Source organism: Kogia breviceps, chromosome 18, assembly GCF_026419965.1.
Source record: "Kogia breviceps isolate mKogBre1 chromosome 18, mKogBre1 haplotype 1, whole genome shotgun sequence".
Taxonomy (NCBI): Eukaryota; Metazoa; Chordata; class Mammalia; order Artiodactyla; family Physeteridae; genus Kogia; species Kogia breviceps.
The window spans coordinates 38,727,932-38,745,052 of NC_081327.1; the positions used below are offsets into that span (position 1 = coordinate 38,727,932).

General features: G+C 46.4%; 1 long non-coding RNA gene across 1 annotated transcript in view; it reads right to left on the reverse strand.

The window, feature by feature from the left end:
* Nucleotides 1-16,555, reverse strand: part of LOC136793009 (uncharacterized) — a 248,421-nt gene extending 231,866 nt beyond the window's left edge. The window contains exon 1 of the long non-coding RNA XR_010837694.1: nt 16,484-16,555. This is a non-coding gene — a long non-coding RNA (uncharacterized lncRNA). The remainder of the gene's footprint in view (nt 1-16,483) is intronic.
* Nucleotides 16,556-17,121: the final 566 nt, after the last annotated feature.

Here is a 17,121-nt window from a genome sequence, read left to right on the forward strand (position 1 = left end):
TTTGGTTTTTGCTAATGATTCATTTTTCAATGTTATCTATGATTGCTTTAAGTAATTTCTCCTTCCCTTTTTTAGGCATGCTTACTTTGAAAAATATGTTAATTTTCTAGTAAGTTTGCAACACTTTCTTAAACAGGTACAGTTGGTCAGTCAAGTCATAAGGCCACAGTCTGTCTTTACCACCTACCAAGTAGGCACGGTGTCCCACCTGAGGCCCAGGTGGCCAAGGATAGACAGGAGAGGCCCTGAATGCTGAGCTGACAGCTGTAATAGGATGCAGTAAACATGACCACAGCACAGATCATTGTCTGATTCACCCTGAGTTCTTTAGCTCAACAAATTGGGCCTTTTCTATGCTTTGGGCTCTAGTTTTCCTGAAACCACTTTCAGATGCTTTCAATATGGCAGGGTATCAAGAGGCAATGAAATGAACTTACATCAACTTAATTGGTGGATGGCAAATTGAAGCTAACTGTAGAGCATGCATTCAAAAAACAAATAACCAGAATGTTAGTTTGGTTGTAGGGAGTGAACCGTTTTTCTCAGTGCTGTGAGGGGTGGTCTCATCTCTCTGCCATGTCTCTTCCATGGGCCTGGAAATTATCAAAGCAGGATCACAAAACGAGCAGTTGCTAAGGTGGCTCAAAGCAGAGATGAGACGGATCATTTTTGCATAGTAACTCCCAAGAAACTTACTATGGAGAGGCCCATATTCACAAGGGGAGACACTGGCTGGTCTCTAAGATGCTCGGTTAGTGGGATTTGACTCTCCACCCCCTCACCACTCTCTTATTCAAAGTGAAGCCACATGACTGAATGTCATTGGTGATTAAAAGTGGTTGGGTCTTAGAGTAACAAGCGTGAGCATTAAAAGGCTTAACCTCTTGTAGCAACTGCAAGAGGTTGACTCCAAGAGTTCACCTTCAACCACCCACAGCTGTTGGGGAGCAAGTTAAATAGAGCGGGTGAGTCACACCTCAATCCTTCCCTCCCCCATCAAGCTGCAGCACGTAGACCCCGCACTACCCAAAGTATGGCCATAAGCCAGGAGCATCAGCGTTACCTGGGAGCTTGTTAGAAATACAGGATCTTGGGCCACACCCCAGACCTACAGAGTCTGCATTACTACAAAATCCCCACGTGATTCATGTGCACATTGAAATTTGAGAAATGCTGCTGGGAGTTCATCTGTTTATATTTAACAAACACATATACAGCATTGATTATGTGCCAGGCACTGTTCTACACATGTTAGAAATATTAACAGGTTTAATCCTCACAGCAACCTTCTGATTGTCGGTACTATTGTCATCTCCATTTCAAGGAAGAGGAATATGGGGCACAGAGAAGTTAAGCGACTTGCCCAAGGTCACACAGGTAGTAAGTGGCAGAGCTGGGATTTAAACCCTAGAAGCCTAGCTTCGGTGTCCGTGCTCTTAATAATTGCATTGTGTAGTTGAAATGATTCCAAGGAGAAATACAGGATTTTTGTTTTACATTTTTCTGGGATCCATTTGTATCTCTATCTCTACTTTTGTATTTGTATGTCTATAGTTAATTGTACTGTGATTTGATCGTGGACTTTAACACACCGGTTTCTCCACCCTAAAGGGTGCAAGATTGGGGTACACTATTTTAGGTGCTCTCCCCAAAAGAATATATTTCTCCTATATTCTGTGAAATGGCACTGCTTGCCTAGTTTTCCCATTGAGGGTTAGAGAACTTGGACACATATTCAGCTAAGCTTACTAGTCTTAAATATCCATCTTTACAAATCTGGAGGGATTCCTTTACTAATAACATAATGATAGGAAATGACTGAATCCACAATATGGAAAGCATTAAAAGAGTTTAGTATCTGATTGATGTTAACAAATATGCATAAGACAAACTACAACTAATAGCCAACATCACTGCTGTACATTTCTAGTACCAATTCCCCCCACCAAAGAATTAGTGGAACCCTCAGGTACATGTAGCTCAGGGAAATTAATCTGAAACAATATCAAACTTGTCCATGTCTCACATACAAAGGAATAGACTATAGGCCAATTACTTCCTGTAAGAAGATCTGTCTGTTAATCTCAATAAAGGAAATTGCTAAACTTTTTAGTGTGGGATCTGCAAAATGCACACAGTATCTTCCTGGATTGAATTGTGATCCTCTGCAGTGGTGGATCTTAAGTGCCGATCTTAAGGTTTTGGCACCTTGAACACAACTCTTAGGCTGTGTGCTACATGAAAACTCTCCCTTGTTATATGGGAAAGCTATTCATGCTAGACTTCCTTCCTGCGTTACTTTGTGAAGTGTCCCCCGGGTATCACCACTGTTAGCACTCCAGGTTCCCTTATGTTTGGGCAAAAGGCTCAGAGTATTTTTGATTGACTAGATTATTCCCTGAAGAACCTGCTTGTTCTTGCCTGAGAACAAAGTTATGACCACAACCAATGGCCTCACTCCAAGTACACTTTCATCCTCGTCATCATTTATATTGATGGCCCCTAAAAGTCTCCGAAAGACACTTTCTGACAGGCCACCTGGTGTAAAGCAGTAATTTAAAACTTTGCCTGCATATTAGAATGGCCTGGAGCACTTTTCAAAAATACCAATGTCTAGACCCCACCCTGAGTTTCGGATTTAACTGGTCAGGGTGAAGCCTGAACTTTGAATTCCCACAACCACGGTCACTGTAAGGATTAACTGGGATACCGAAAATGAGACACCAAACACAGTGATTGGCACAGCTATTTACTTGAAAATGCCAATTGTCCTCTGCCACCCGTGCCCTCTCAGTTTCTGCCGAGACAAAGGGAATCCCTAAGATATGGTTCTACTTCAGGGGTAGCCAAGCACATTGGAACAACTCATTATGGGAGAAAATGAGAGTGGGGGGCGGTGGGGGGGAAGTAGCCAGCCACTGACAGGGGACCGAGACACAGAAAGATTTTTTTTTTTAATAAATTTATTTATTTATTTATTTTTGGCTGCATTGGATCCTTGCTGCTGCGCGCAGGCTTTCTCTAGTTGCGGTGAGTGGAGGCTACTCTTCACTGCGGTGCGCAGGCTTCTAGAGGTGGCTTCTCTTGTTGCGGAGCACGGGCTCTAGGCGCGCGAGCTTCAGTAGTTGTGGATCGCAGGATCAGTAGTTGTGGCGCATGGGCTTGGTTGCTCCGTGGCATGTGGGATCTTCCTGGACCCGTGTCCCCTGCGTTGGCAGGTGGATTCTTAACCACTGAGCCACCAGGGAAGCCCCAAAGATTTTGTTTAATGCAGGGCAAGAGATCAGGAGAATGAAGAAAGAAAAAGTCAGATTTAGTAAAATCTGATCACCTGGAAATTTTTGAAGGGGTCATTGCCAACACTTGTGCGGCTGCATGGAGTACATTTTACTCAGAAAAATTTAGGGGTGGAGGAGGCTCTATTTAGCTTATAATCTATATTTAAATAGAAAGTTCAAAGCTGAAGTTGGGGGCAAGAAAGAGGAGCTAATGGAAGTTAGGGAAACTTCTTGGGAGGAAACAGCTCCTCTCAAGTCTTAGACAATGTCCTGTCCTCTCTATACATCCCTTAGGGAAGAAAAATAGAGAGAGAAACAACTAACACATGACAAGCAACTTCCGCTTTAAATACTTTCAACAATAAAAACTGTTAGGGAAATATTTATGCATTTGTTCAACATACATTTATTGAGCACCTACTATGTGTCAATCTCTGTGCTAAGAATAGTCTGATTTCATAAATGATGAACTAAAACTAAGTAACTTGTCTAAGAAGAGGAAATCACAAAACTGGGGCTCAATTTGAGGTCTGCCCCCAAATAACATGTAGAGATAATTAGGTCCCCAGCCTTCGCTGGGAAATTTAGATGTCATATCCCTGGTTTGCAGCTCTTATGTCTGATACTCCCTTCCTCTCCACCAACCCCTGCAAGTTTCCTGCTGTCTTACTTCGTATTTTACTTCAAGGATCAGCTAGTACATCCGCTTTTTCTACAGGCCTTTCCTGACTCCACACGAGTTGACCCTCCATTTGTAGACCTCTGGCAGCTTGCGAGTGCCTGTGTCTTGGCAAAATTATTCCACATTATGATTAATCACTTATCTGTCTTCTCCACTGGACCATGAGCTCCTCAAAGACAGGGGTTACTCATGACCCCTGTTTCTTTTCATAGGACCTGATGAAGAACAGGAAAGGAAGGGAGGGTGGAAGGAAGGAAGGAATTCAGTGAAGTCTTTCTAGAAGAGGTGAGCAGCTGAGCTGGATATAGATTCGAATCAACGTGGGAGGGCCTGAATGTTGGCTTCCACTTGCTGGAGGACAGGTTCAAGGAAGATCACAAGGAAAGGAATGTGGTGCTGTGTGGAAAGCACAACGGGACCCTCCACGGACGCGAGGCTTCCGGCCGAGCAGCAAAGCTAAGAATGTAAGGTCCGAGGATGGCTTGCAGGACTGACAAGCACTCAGCCATCAGCCATGGGACGGGTATGAACCGAGCACCCACTATGAGCCAGGGGTTCTGCCCAGCAGAGTGAGAGAGACCAGCACAGGCCCTGCTGTCACGGAGCTCAGGGGCCCACAGGCTAAACCTGTTCTGAGGGAAGAAAAAGGACTCAATCAAGGTCCTCACCCAGGCAGTGATGGAATTTAAGTGGATTCTGAGGGCCATTTATCTTGTTCAGAGTGAAGCATGATCTGAGAGGAGGAAGGGGAGGGGGAGAGAGAGAGAAGAGGGAGAGAGGATGGGAAGAAAATGATGAGAAGCTCCAAATTAGACTCTTAACTCTGTGGGGGCAAAGTTGGATTCTGTATGGCCCGGTCTCGTGTGTTTTGTGTATTCCAGCACCCAGGACAGTACCTGGCCATGACAGGTGCTCAAGAAATATTTGTGGAGTGAATGGGATGGGATGGCATGGGATGGGATGGGGTGGAATTTTACTGAATTGAAGCAAATTTAGGGAGAGCAGTAGAGGAGCCCTTAACTGGGTGTCATGGTCCCTGGTGTCCAGTCCTTCCTGGCTCTGCCACTGACTAGCCAAGCGATCAGGCACTTTGATAGCGTCCCTGTTGTTTGTTGCCTCATCTGTTGGAGGTACGGGGGATTTCAATTTGTACCCTAGTTTTCATAGAATTTGACTATTTCATATGGTCAAATTAAAGCCTGCAGAGCCAGCTAATTTGGGACAATGCTAAGTTCAATAAATATAAACGAGTCTCTGGACCATGGGACATCTCAGAGCCTTGAACATGCCTGGGTGAATTGGGAAGCCCCGAGAGGAAGATAACATATGCTGTGGTTCCCAATTCGTTTGACTACAGAACCCCAACCTTCATTTTTCGTTTTCATTTTCAATCTTGCAGAACCTCTCCAGCCCTAATGGCGTCGTCCAACGATGTCATCCAACTTCACCGAGACAGGGATTGCCATGTGGATTTGGGGATTAGTGAACAGCCAGATTTGGCTGATGCAGTGAGTCTAGGTAGGAGGAGAGGAATCTCTTGTGTGGGGGATGGGGAAAGGGTGGCTGCAGGAGACCTGAAGGCCCAGTGAAGGGGTCCTTGATTTCCAGGCAGGCTGAGACTTGGAATCTCACTCAAGAAAAGCAAGCCATCCTCTGTGTGAGGCATTGATATTCTGGCGTGGTTTTTAATTTCCCATCCCTGGGATTAGCTATGTCAGCGAGAAATCCTTTGGCCGCCTTCTCTCAATACATCCCAGAGCTTTTATTTTGTTACCAATTTCCCTACATTGTACACTTTCTTTGAGAATCATAACCGTGCGAATATTTGACAATTGAATGGTACGAACATCTTGAAATATACAGTTTTCCCCAGAGTTGCATTTCATACTATAATCCGAGGTGATCTCGGTTGCCGGAAACACTCACGCCGTTAATGGATTTGGAGGGAAGACGCTAGTGATGAGATTTTCAAATGCGAATTGTTTTGCTTTCAAATACAGGGTGAAATCCAATGAAATATTACCTTCGACACGCTGGTGCAGTAAGTCCAGCTGATCAAATGAATGTTCGGTGTGTGCTTCGTGTAGGCCCCTTCTGTTCCAAACAAGAGCTAGAAGGCGATCAGTCTTATTTTCTCCTGGTAAGATGGGTCCTTGACCCCCGAAGTTGTCTTCTGCATTTGAGGGCACAGACTTGGCCTCTTCACATCTACACTCTTGAGAGGTTTATTTATTTCACTCACTCATTCAATAAAAATTGACAGGGAACCTACTATGTGCCAGGCAGCTTCGTACACTGAGTGGTACAGCAGTGAACAGTATTTTACAATATTTTCAGATGTTTCTGTCATCACAGGGCCTACAACCTGGTGAGACACATACACACAACAGACAAGTAAACACAAACATTTAAATGTCAGGTGGCAGTAACAGCCTCGGAGAAAAATAAGTAAGGTGAGGGTTAGAGTATGATGGGACAGCTCCTGCTGTGTTAGCTAGGGTGCCAGGGGCTGCCCTTCCGCGGAGCAGAGACCCTGGAGAGAAGAGGAAACTGGAGGCCCATGGCTGCTCCAGACTCCAGAACTCTGGAGCAATAGTGCGGAGCTCCGGGTGCAGCTTTGCCTGATTCCAGGTTGGATGCTCCTTCCACAGTATCATCCAGCCTCACTGGGAACCAGACAGAGAATCATCAGGGCAATGCAAGAAGTTGGGGATGATGCCAGGATCTGAAGGAGGTGATGCCAGGATACAAAGAAAGGAAATTCAGGCAGGGCTGGCAGGCAGGGCACAAGGAAGATGAGCAGCTGTGCTGGACCCCATCCATCCGGCCTGCCTCTCCCTGCCACCCCACACTCAGCAGGTCAAAGACGCGCTCCTCGTCCTTGCCCCAGAGCCAGCCCCTCTCCCTGACTTCTCCAGCTCCATGAAAGGTACCCAACATCTGCCTGGTCATCCAAGTGTGGCTGGCTTATCAAGCTCCCCACCACACCCCTGGCACCCCCGTCCCCCTCCATGCTCCTCTTGTCACACCCTCCAGGCCTCCACAAATGACACTTGGGACACCTCCCCCAGCCCTCAACCCTGGAAGTTTAGACGCTATGTCAAGACACTTGTTGAACCATTCCGAGAGCACAGTCTTCTTGAATTTATAGTACAATCTCCTTTAAAGGGGCCAGCATAAGAGAACCCAGAAAGGTGCCATTTCCAAATGGGGCCATTTGAGAAATGATAGCGACTGCTCCAGAAATACTTCTCCACCCCGCTGCTGTGCCGCCAGCTCACCCAGGATTCTCTGAAGCAATGGGATGCAGAGATCTGGGAGATGGAGGCGTCCTTTCAACAGAAGGGAAAGCTGGCCGAGGGATCCTTTCATTGTGGTTTCTGCGAGACTCTGCCTTTCATCTAGGTGAGTGGCGAGTCCGAAGGAAGAGAAGTGGCTCTATTGAAGTGACGCCTCTGAAATGGATGCTGGGTATTAAGGGAACAAATGCCTCTTGGAAAGGAGGTGAAAGCTCAGCCAGAGAGAGTACTTTGCATTTGGGTGGGCGAGGGCAGAACACGCTGGAATCCACAGAAGGGGAGGTCTGGAGAGGAAAAGGCTTGGTGCAACTGGCCCTGCGGGTGCTGCTCCAGAGCCCCTCGGCCCACCCTAGGGGTCACTGCCAACATTCCTACACACGGCAACATCTCCCTGCATCTCTCTGCCTGAGGGTTTTTGCTGGCTGCAGGAGCATGCTTGGCCCGCGTAAATAATAAGCCAGAGTGCAGGGCAGTTACAAACGAGACCCTCAACCAATGAGGGGGTAAGAGCTGGTGGATAAGTGCGTCAGTTCCCTTGCCCCTTGGTGAGACAATCCTAGGTGTGTTCCACACACTCTCCAGAGGGTCCCCAGTGAGAATGAACCCAATTATTAGCTTTGCTCTTTCCCTGTCTGGCCTCCCCACTCACTCACAGTGCATTTGGGGATCACATCACAGATAAACCTCATGTACCCATCTCTGTCTTAGGATCTGCTTTTAGGAAGAACCAAGCTAAGACAATGGGGAAACCAGCCCAGTAGTAAGAAAGCCCCCAGCAGCCTGAGGTGTCCAAATGGGTTTCCTTCTGGCAGGTATCAGTATCAAAGGACAGACAATTCCAGGGCTGTGGGGAGAAAGGTAATGAGCCTCTATGAGAAGGAATTAAGTAGCCTCCAGAGAAGGTGCCTTGCCAATGTAACCCTGTGAATAAAGTTGGGGTGCCCCAAAGCTTCCCAAGAGACATATGCACTCAAGAACCCTGTATTAGTAAGCTAGGGCCACCTCTGGAGGCTAGAAATCTGAGAGCAAAGTACTGGTAGAGTCGAATTCTTCTGAGACCTCTCTCTTTCGCTTGAAGATGGCCATCTTCTCCCCGCGTCTTCATATGGTCTTTCCTCTGTGTGTGTCTGTGGCCTAATCTCTTCTTCTGATAAAGACACCAGTCCTATTGGATTAGGGCCCACCCATATGTTTTACCTTAATCCCCTCTTTAAAGGCCTTATCTATTGGGCTGGCCAAAAGATTCTTTCGGTTTTCTCCATAGGATGCCTCTAGTGGCACTTAATTGTCTTTAACTTCATTCAAAACAATTTTGTTAGATTGTATGTGACAGCTGTCATATCAGCATGCATTTTTTAAAAGACGTATCAAAATTGTTGAAATTTGTGTAGCCATTTTCTTAAAATTTTTTTTAATTTTATTTATTTATTTTTAGCTGCACTGGGTCTTTGTTGCTGCACGAGGGCTTTCTCTCGTTGCGGAGCATGGGCTTCTCATTACGGTGGCTTCTCTTGTTGCAGAGCACAGGCTCTAGGCACACGGGCTTCAGTAGTTGTGGCCCACAGGCTCTAGAGCTCAGGCTCAGTAGTTGTGGCACATGGGCTTAGTTGCTCCACAGCATGTGGGATCTTCCTGGACCAGGACTTGAAACCGTGTCTCCCGCGTTGGCAGGTGGATTCCTAATCACTGTGTCACCAGGGAAGTCCCCTGTGTAGCCATTTTAATATTGAAGATGGAAGAAAAAATGCAACTTTTTCGGCATATTATGCTTTATCGTTTCAAGAAAGGTAAAAACACAACCAAAACACACAAGAAGGATCTGTGCCGTGCATGGAGAAGGTGCTGTGACTGATAGAATGTGTCAAAAGTAGTTTGTGAAGTTTCGTGCTGGAGATTTCTCGCTGGGCGACGCTCCACAGTCAGGTAGACCAGTTGAAGTTGATATCGAACAAATCGAGACATTCATTGAGAACAATCAACTTTATACCACGTGGAAGAGAGCCGACATACTCAAAATATCCAAAACAAGAGTTGAAAATCATTTGCTCCAGCTTGGTTACGTTAATCGCTTTGGTGTTTGGGTTCCACGTAAGTTAAGCAAAAAAAAAAACCTTCTTGACCGTATTTCCGCATGTGATTCTCTACTTACACGTAATGAAAATGTTCCGTTTGTAAAACAAATTGTGACGGGTGATGAAAAGTGGATACTGTACAACAATGTGGAACGGAAGAGACCGTGGGGCAAGCAAAACGAACCACCAAAATCCATATCAAAGGCCGGTCTTCATCCAAAGAAGGTGATGTTGTGTATATGGTGGGATTGGGAGGGAGTCCTCTATTATGAGCTCCTTCTGGAAAACCAAACGATTAATTCCAGCAAGTGCTGCTCCCAGTTAGACCAACTGAAAGCAGCACTCAACGAAAAGCGTCCAGAATTAGTCAACAGAGAACGCATAATCTTCCATCAGGATAAGGCAAGACTGAATGCTTCTTTGATGACCAGGCAAAAACTGTTACAGCTTGGCTGGGAAGTTCCGATTCATCTGTCGTATTCACCAGACATTGCACCTTCGGATTTCCATTTATTTCGGTCTTTATAAAATTCTCTTAATGGAAAAAATTTCAATTCCCTGGAAGACTGTAAAAGGCACCTAGAACAGTTCTTTGCTCAAAAAGATAAAAAGTTTTGGAAAGATGTAATTATGAAGTTGCCTGAAAAATGGCACAAGGTAGTGGAACAGAGGGGTGAATACGATGTTCAATGAAGGTCTTGGTGAAAATGAAAAATGTGCCTTTTATTTTTACTTAAAAACCGAAGGCACTTTTTGGCCTTCTGACGTACTAGGGTTAGGACTTCAGCTCACGGACTGTGTATGAGAGGCAACACAGTTCAGCTCGTAACAGACCCAAGAGATGCCCACTTCCCAGCTGCACAAAGAAGGACTCTGAATCCACCATCCGTGAGGTACCTGGATGTGACAGCTCTTGGTCAGAGCACGAAGCGACAAAGCATAATGAGGCCTGAAACGAGCCTGTCAGAAATGAGGAGGTGGCAGGAAGGGAGGCTGTGAAGTCCAAGCCACGGCAACTATTTGACCCACCAGTGGCTTGGGTCCTATTTCTAGGGAAATGAGCTCATTGTGGTTAAATCTTTTTCCAGCTCCTGGTTGATTCATGAAGTGGTTTTGAACGTTGATAATCACTTCATGAATCACTGACAAACATGAGAGCCAAATACCTGGCACTTGGATCGCTATCTCTCCTGATGAGCATTCCTGTCATGACGTGGGGTGTCCCGCCTCCCAGCAACCAGGTGTGCAGATGAGAAGAGTCCTCGTTCGTGTGCCGAAGTCTCCTGCTTCAGTCATTCCGCCCCAGCCATTTTGTCAGGCACTGACTCACCCCAAATACTTAATGATCATTAATGAGTTAATTCTGCAAGTTTCATTTTGAGACCCTCATGACATTAGGCATGAGGGATCAGGAATCAAGTCCTGCGACACCGTTTCCGGGGCAAGTAAAATGGTGTCTCTCAGAGCGTGTCATGGTGTCCAAAGGAGAACCTGCTTCAGCCCAGACTGCAAACGGGACACGGCCACTGCCTCAGGCGAAGTGAGAATACCTGTCTCTCAGGCCGACCACAGTCCTCAAAGAAACAGAAATTGAGGGATCAGACTGGAGAGAGAGACAAGAGAGCCACCATGTTGCATTTGGCTGTTAGAGAGGATACTGGAGAGACACAAGAGATGCAGCCTCCAAACCTAAAATCTTCTTGAACACTTGAGACATAAAGACCAGCAGCTCAGAAGCAGAGGCAGACAGATGTTCCTTCCAGATACCTGCCCAGTTCACCCCCTCACTCCATTCTCCTCACCTCACCTGCCTGGCCACCCCTCAGAAGAGCTTCTGCAGGCACCTCTGCTGCCCTTTCCTGACAGACTGTCCTCCACAGCACTCATCACCACCCACCACCTTGCAGGTCCGTCTACTGGCTTATCTTCTGTCTCCCCCACCAGTAAGTAAACTCCACAAGGCAGGGATCTCGGTCTGTTCTGTTCTCTGCTGCAGTCCCACAACCTAAAAGAGCGCTCGGGATAAAGAGTAGGTGCTTGATAAATATTTGCGGGAAAAGTGATTGTGACAAGAACGCGGTGTTGAGTGTAAAGAAGAGAATCTGTAGAACTTGTAAGAAGAGGAATGTTGTCTGAGTGATCGCTTCTCTCTCTACCCTGGCTGCATATTTACGGTCTTGTGAATCCTTGGTGAGGAGGAAGGGGTTCTTTGTACCCAAGTTGGTATCCAGTTTGCATGTCCATATGGACTCAGGCACCCTCAACATATCATGTCAAAGCCTTCGCTGAGTCTGAGGAGCAGATCTCCCTCAGATGCTGTGACAGAACCATGTTTGGGTAGATCCCAAGTGACTTCTGGAGTCCAGACCCTCCTGGGTCCCTCTCTTCTTTACAAGGCTTATTTAAATGTGTTTGGCTGTGCTGTGGGAGAATCTCTACACGCCATTCAAAATCCAATAATGGTTTTGCTGAAAAAACCCATCCAGACTGTCTACTTCCTCTTCACTAGGAAAGGAACTCCAAAGGCTCAGAGAGGGAAAGTAGTTAACCCAGGTTCACACAGATTGCAGTAGAATCAGGACAGAAACCAAAGCCTTCTAATCCCCATGGTAGAGTGTATGCTTCCACCCTAAGCTATCTGCCTACCTTCCAGAGTTGAAGAATTTAACTGTGAGGAAGGAAATAACTGAGCATCCCAACTCAGGTTGTATGTAGACTAGAAGAAACCAGGTGGGTTAGATCACAGATTTCTGGGGCCTCTGGTTTGCCTTAAAGCACCATATATTTGACATAGAAGGTGCCCTGGAGGACATCTCACCCAAGTGCCTTATTGTAAGATGGGTAAATAGGAGTTGAGAAAGTCACACAGGAAGGGAGTTAAAAGAGTTAGGGCCGGAACTCCAGCCCCTGCCCTCACTTTAGGCCATTTTTAAGCTCATCTTACCAACTTGATCAGCAACTACAGATGTGGGGAGAAAAAACCTTAAGTGTCATTTTGCCCAAATGCCCATTTTCCAGATGAGGAGACTGAGGTTGAAAGGACCAGGTGAGTGTCAAAGTCTGGAGCCTAGGTCTAGACTTCTTTTCCCCACTGCCATCCTCACTGGGGGAATAAGCAGGGCCTCCAGACCATACTTTCAGGGCTGCTGAGGACACTACCTAATGCCCACGGGCCTTGGAGTCTGGAAGTTGTGGATTCCGGTCCCAGCCCTGCTCCATGCCAGCTGGGTGACCTCAAGTCAGTCACTTCACCACCTGGGCCCACAGTTTCCTCGAGTTCTTAAGTGTCTTAGAAATGTCAAAATATGACCAGCTCTGTGAATTGCCAAGCACAGAATAGTCACTCTGTGTCTGTGTCCTTTTTCCTATGCCTTTTGCTCTCCACCTTTTATCCCATTGGGTAGTGAGATCTTCATCCCTTTAACGTAACTATTTCTGTTAGTGTTAAAATGGGAACAAAGAAGTGTCTGTAAGTCGGGGGCATTTGAACCAGGCCTTGAAGGATGAGTGGGAATTTTCTACGTAGACAAGCGGGGGAGAGAATCCAGGATGATAGAATCACTTATAAAAAAGCATACAGATCCGAGAAAAGGAAACCCTCACAGGAGCCTGAAGGGGAGGAAACTTGGGGTGGGGTGACTTGGCTGAGATGAGAAAAAGAAAGATCCCTGTGGAATAGCTGTGGGTGGCCTGGAATGCCACACCCAAGAGACGTCGAAGAGATGGGGGAGGATGTAACGTGTTTCAGTGGAGAAATGATGAATTTCTTTGAAAGGTCACTCACTCGGGGCAGCAGCTAGAAAGACAGAAGAAGGTGAAGCAACCACTGAAGAGAGTTTTGGCAAAAGCCCAGCTGGTATACAAAGAGTCCAGGGCTCAGAAGGCCAGGGTGGAGGGTGAATGGCTGAGGCAGATGGATGGGGCCTCCCGCAGGCTGCCTTTTCCCCCCTGCACATCCCCTCAGTGTGACCTCAGAGGTGATGTCTCAAGCAGAGGGCTGTGCCCCACTCCCCAAGCCAGCAGGAGATGCCCCACAAGTGCCCTCCTTCCCGCATCACCCTCTCCCCTCGCACTTCCTGGTATCCGGCAGCCAGTCTTCCCTAGCTTGATTTTTTTTTTCTTTTCCTGTAACGTATCTATCACCTCTTCTCTGTTATTTCAAAGTACCATCCAACAGAGCTCAGACTGGCCTCCCTCATCCTCCCATCAGCCTCCGGAAGCCACGGCACAAGCACTCTTTACACACAGCCTCATCATCAACGGAGCCCTTATCTCCCTCCGGTTTTCAGCTTAAAATAAGTTTCTAAAAACCCTCGTCTACAAACAGCCCCCCTCTTTGCAATAGTATCCAGGTTGTATTTTCAGCCACTGTCTCTTTAGACCAGGGGCTGCATTTGATTAAACCACGTGGTACGTGTATTGCCGACCCCCTCCCAAGCCTGCATCAGCCTTTGAAGGGAACTATCTTATCTGTAATCAGTTTACTGGGCTATGGACCCAAATTTCCTCTGCAAAACATCAGGCTGGGAGGCTTCGCCCACCCCTCCTCCTAGGAATGCAGCTAGGCTTTGATAAACCTGAGATTCCATTTCCTAGAACTTCAGAGTCCAACAGAGCCTTGGTTCCAATCCAACACTCACAATCCCAGGGCAAAGCTAATTTTAAGTTTTATTTCAACACACTGTAAGGTGACCACGGTGTTCAGCAAGATGGAAGAGATGTTCAGCAAGACGGGAAAACAAACAATGATTGTAAACCTACAATGTTCCATCAGTTTAAGATAAGCGTAGACTGACTTCCTGTGGCTCACATCTGGGTGGGGGCCGGGAGAAAGACTGAACAATAAATTGTTTGCCATTTGATGTGATAAGTACAATATTATGAGTATGGGAAAGGTATTCAGCTGACTTGGTGATACCTGCTCTGTGTGTTTTGTTAAAAAACACAACGGTGGGTGTTTTTTTTAATTTTAAAAAATACAGTAAGAACCCAATGCTAGTGAACTTATGGCAAGATTTATAAGAGAGCAATGAGAAAATACACTCAAAGAATCAGAATAGCGAGCATAACATCCCCCCCCACCCCACGCCATCCCCATAATCTCGCTCCTAGGAGTTTATCCTAAGTTACAAGTCAAAAAATAAAAAAATAAAAAGAGGACTTCCCTGGTGGTGCAGTGGTTGAGAGTCCGCCTGCTGATACAGGGGACGCGGGTTCGTGCCCCGGTCCGGGAGGATCCCACGTGCCGTGGAGCGGCTGGGCCCGTGGGCCGTGGCCGCTGAGCCTGCGCATTCGGAGCGGGAGAGGCCACAACAGTGAGAGGCCCACGCACCAAAAAAAAAAAAAAAAAAAAAGATACTTAAGGATGTTCTATACATTGTTTTCTAATAGAAATGGTAATTGAGATACATCAGCTCAAGGATATAGTCTGTAGTTATTTAAATTAATTATGGAGACTAGTCATTAGGACTCTATTTGGGATCTAATTTCAAGCAAAAGGAAGAGCACACAAAGTTAGCTTCAAAAACTGCCTGTGGGGACTTCCCTGGTGGTTCAGTGGTTAAGACTCCGCACTTCCAATGCAGGGGGCACGGGTTCGATCCCTGATTGGGGCACTAAGATTCCACATGCCGCGGAGTGTGGCCAAAAAGTGTGAGAACAAAAACCTGCCTGTGGATTCTGCACTCAATGTCCTCACCTTCTACTGGGTTTCACTTTGAACACCAGTAGTCTGAAGGGTCCTTCTCTCCATGCTCCCATTCAACTCTCAGAACAACCCTGTGACATTGCTATTGTGCTCCCCATCTTATAGATAAGGTAATGAGGCTCAGAGAGGCTTAAATGACAGGCACACAACATCTAAATCAAGGAGATCTAACCTAGGTCTCCTAACTCCAAATCCAGGGCTCTTTCCTGACTTCCATCATCTAACCAGGTCTGAGGACCAGGAAGAACCACTAATGCTATGGGTGGGCAGTGAGATAAAAGGCCATGAAGAAGGCCACAACTTCTCACAAGAACACCTGGATGTGTCTGTCCCAAGACATCTGAGCCAGCCATTGGGGATGGAGAGGGTGCCTTTTCCAGCCAAACCGCAGCTGCTAAAGATGAGCTCGCTGATAGGAAAAGCATGTAACCAACATGCATCAATTTATGCAACTATATATGAGGGCTAGAATGGGAGGCAGGGACAGAGGAACAGGAAAAATCATCTTTGCTGCCCCGTTGCTGAGTAACCACCAAAAGCAGGCATTTAAGAGTGTGTTCGGGGCTTCCCTGGTGGCGCAGTGGTTGAGAGTCCGCCTGCCGATGCAGGGGACACGGGTTCGTGCCCTGGTCCGGGAAGATCCCACATGCCGCGGAGCGGCTGGGCCCGTGAGCCATGGCCGCTGAGCCTGCGCGTCCGGAGCCTGTGCCCCGCAACGGGAGAGGCCACAACAGTGAGAGGCCCGCGTACCGCAAAAAAAAAAAAAAAAAAAAGAGTGTGTTCATCCATTCATCCGTTGATGGACGCTTAGATTGTTTCTACATTTTGGCTATTGTGAATAATGCTGTAATGATTACTTAGGAGCACAGATATATCTTTGAGATCCTGATTTCCATTCTTCGGGACAAATACCCAGAAGTGGACTTGCTAGATCATATGTAGTTCTATTTTTAATTTTTTGAAGAACCTCCACACTATTTTTCATAGCAGCTGCACCATTTTACATTCCCAACCACAAGGGTTCCAATTTCTAAATGCATACAAAGGATTCAGCCTTGAAAAATAAGGAAATCCTGCCATGTGAGACAAAATGAACACAACTGGAGGTTGTGCTAAGTGAAATGAGCCAGCCACAGAAAGACAAATACTGTATAATTCCACGTATACGAGGCATCTAAAATAGTCAAACTCAGAGAAGCAGAGAGCAGAATGGTGGTTTCCAGAGGCTGGGGGAGAGGGAAATGGGGAGTTGCCATTCAAGGTATAAGGCTTCAGTTAAGCAAGACAAATAACTTCTAGAGCTCTGCCATAGGACAGCATGCCCATAGTTAACAATACCATATTGTACACTTAAAACTTTAAGAGAGTAGATCTCATGTTGTCTTCTTATCATACACAGAGTACATACATCTGAGTTAGGTAGACACCTAGACACCTGAGCTTACCTCTGTTTTCCCCTTCACTTGCTGTGGTGACCTTGGGCAAGTCCATCAGTCACTCTGTGTCTCTGTCTCCTCATCTGTAAAATAAGGAGAATAATAGTAGTCACCTCATAGAATTATCAGGAAGTTCAATATTTTTCTGATATTAATAAGCTTAGAACAGTTCCTAGAATATACTAGGACAGACATCATCTTAAGTGCTGTATATCCACTTCTCAACTTATCCTCAAAACTCCCTGTAAGGAAGAAACTGGGATTTCCAGTTTACAGGTGAGGAGACTGAGGCTGTGGGAGCTTAAGGTTATTTGCAGCAGCACATACATGAGGGACCAGTGAATGGCATTGACGGTAGGCCCTGCCTAAGTATGGAGAAGAAAGGGATACTGCTGGTTATATATCCCTGGAAGGCTTCCTGAAGGAGATGGCATGGCATCTGAGCTTTAAAGAACGTTGAAGATATGAACCAATGTTTTGAGTTGCTGATGGTGGGGACAAAGCACAGTGTTGAGAGGATGGATGGAAGTTCAAGAATAAAGAGACCAGTAGAATAGGCCTATTCTGGGCTTCCCTGGTGGTGCAGTGGTTGAGAGTCTGCCTGCCAATGCAGGGGACACAGGTTCGTGACCCGGCCTGGGAGGATT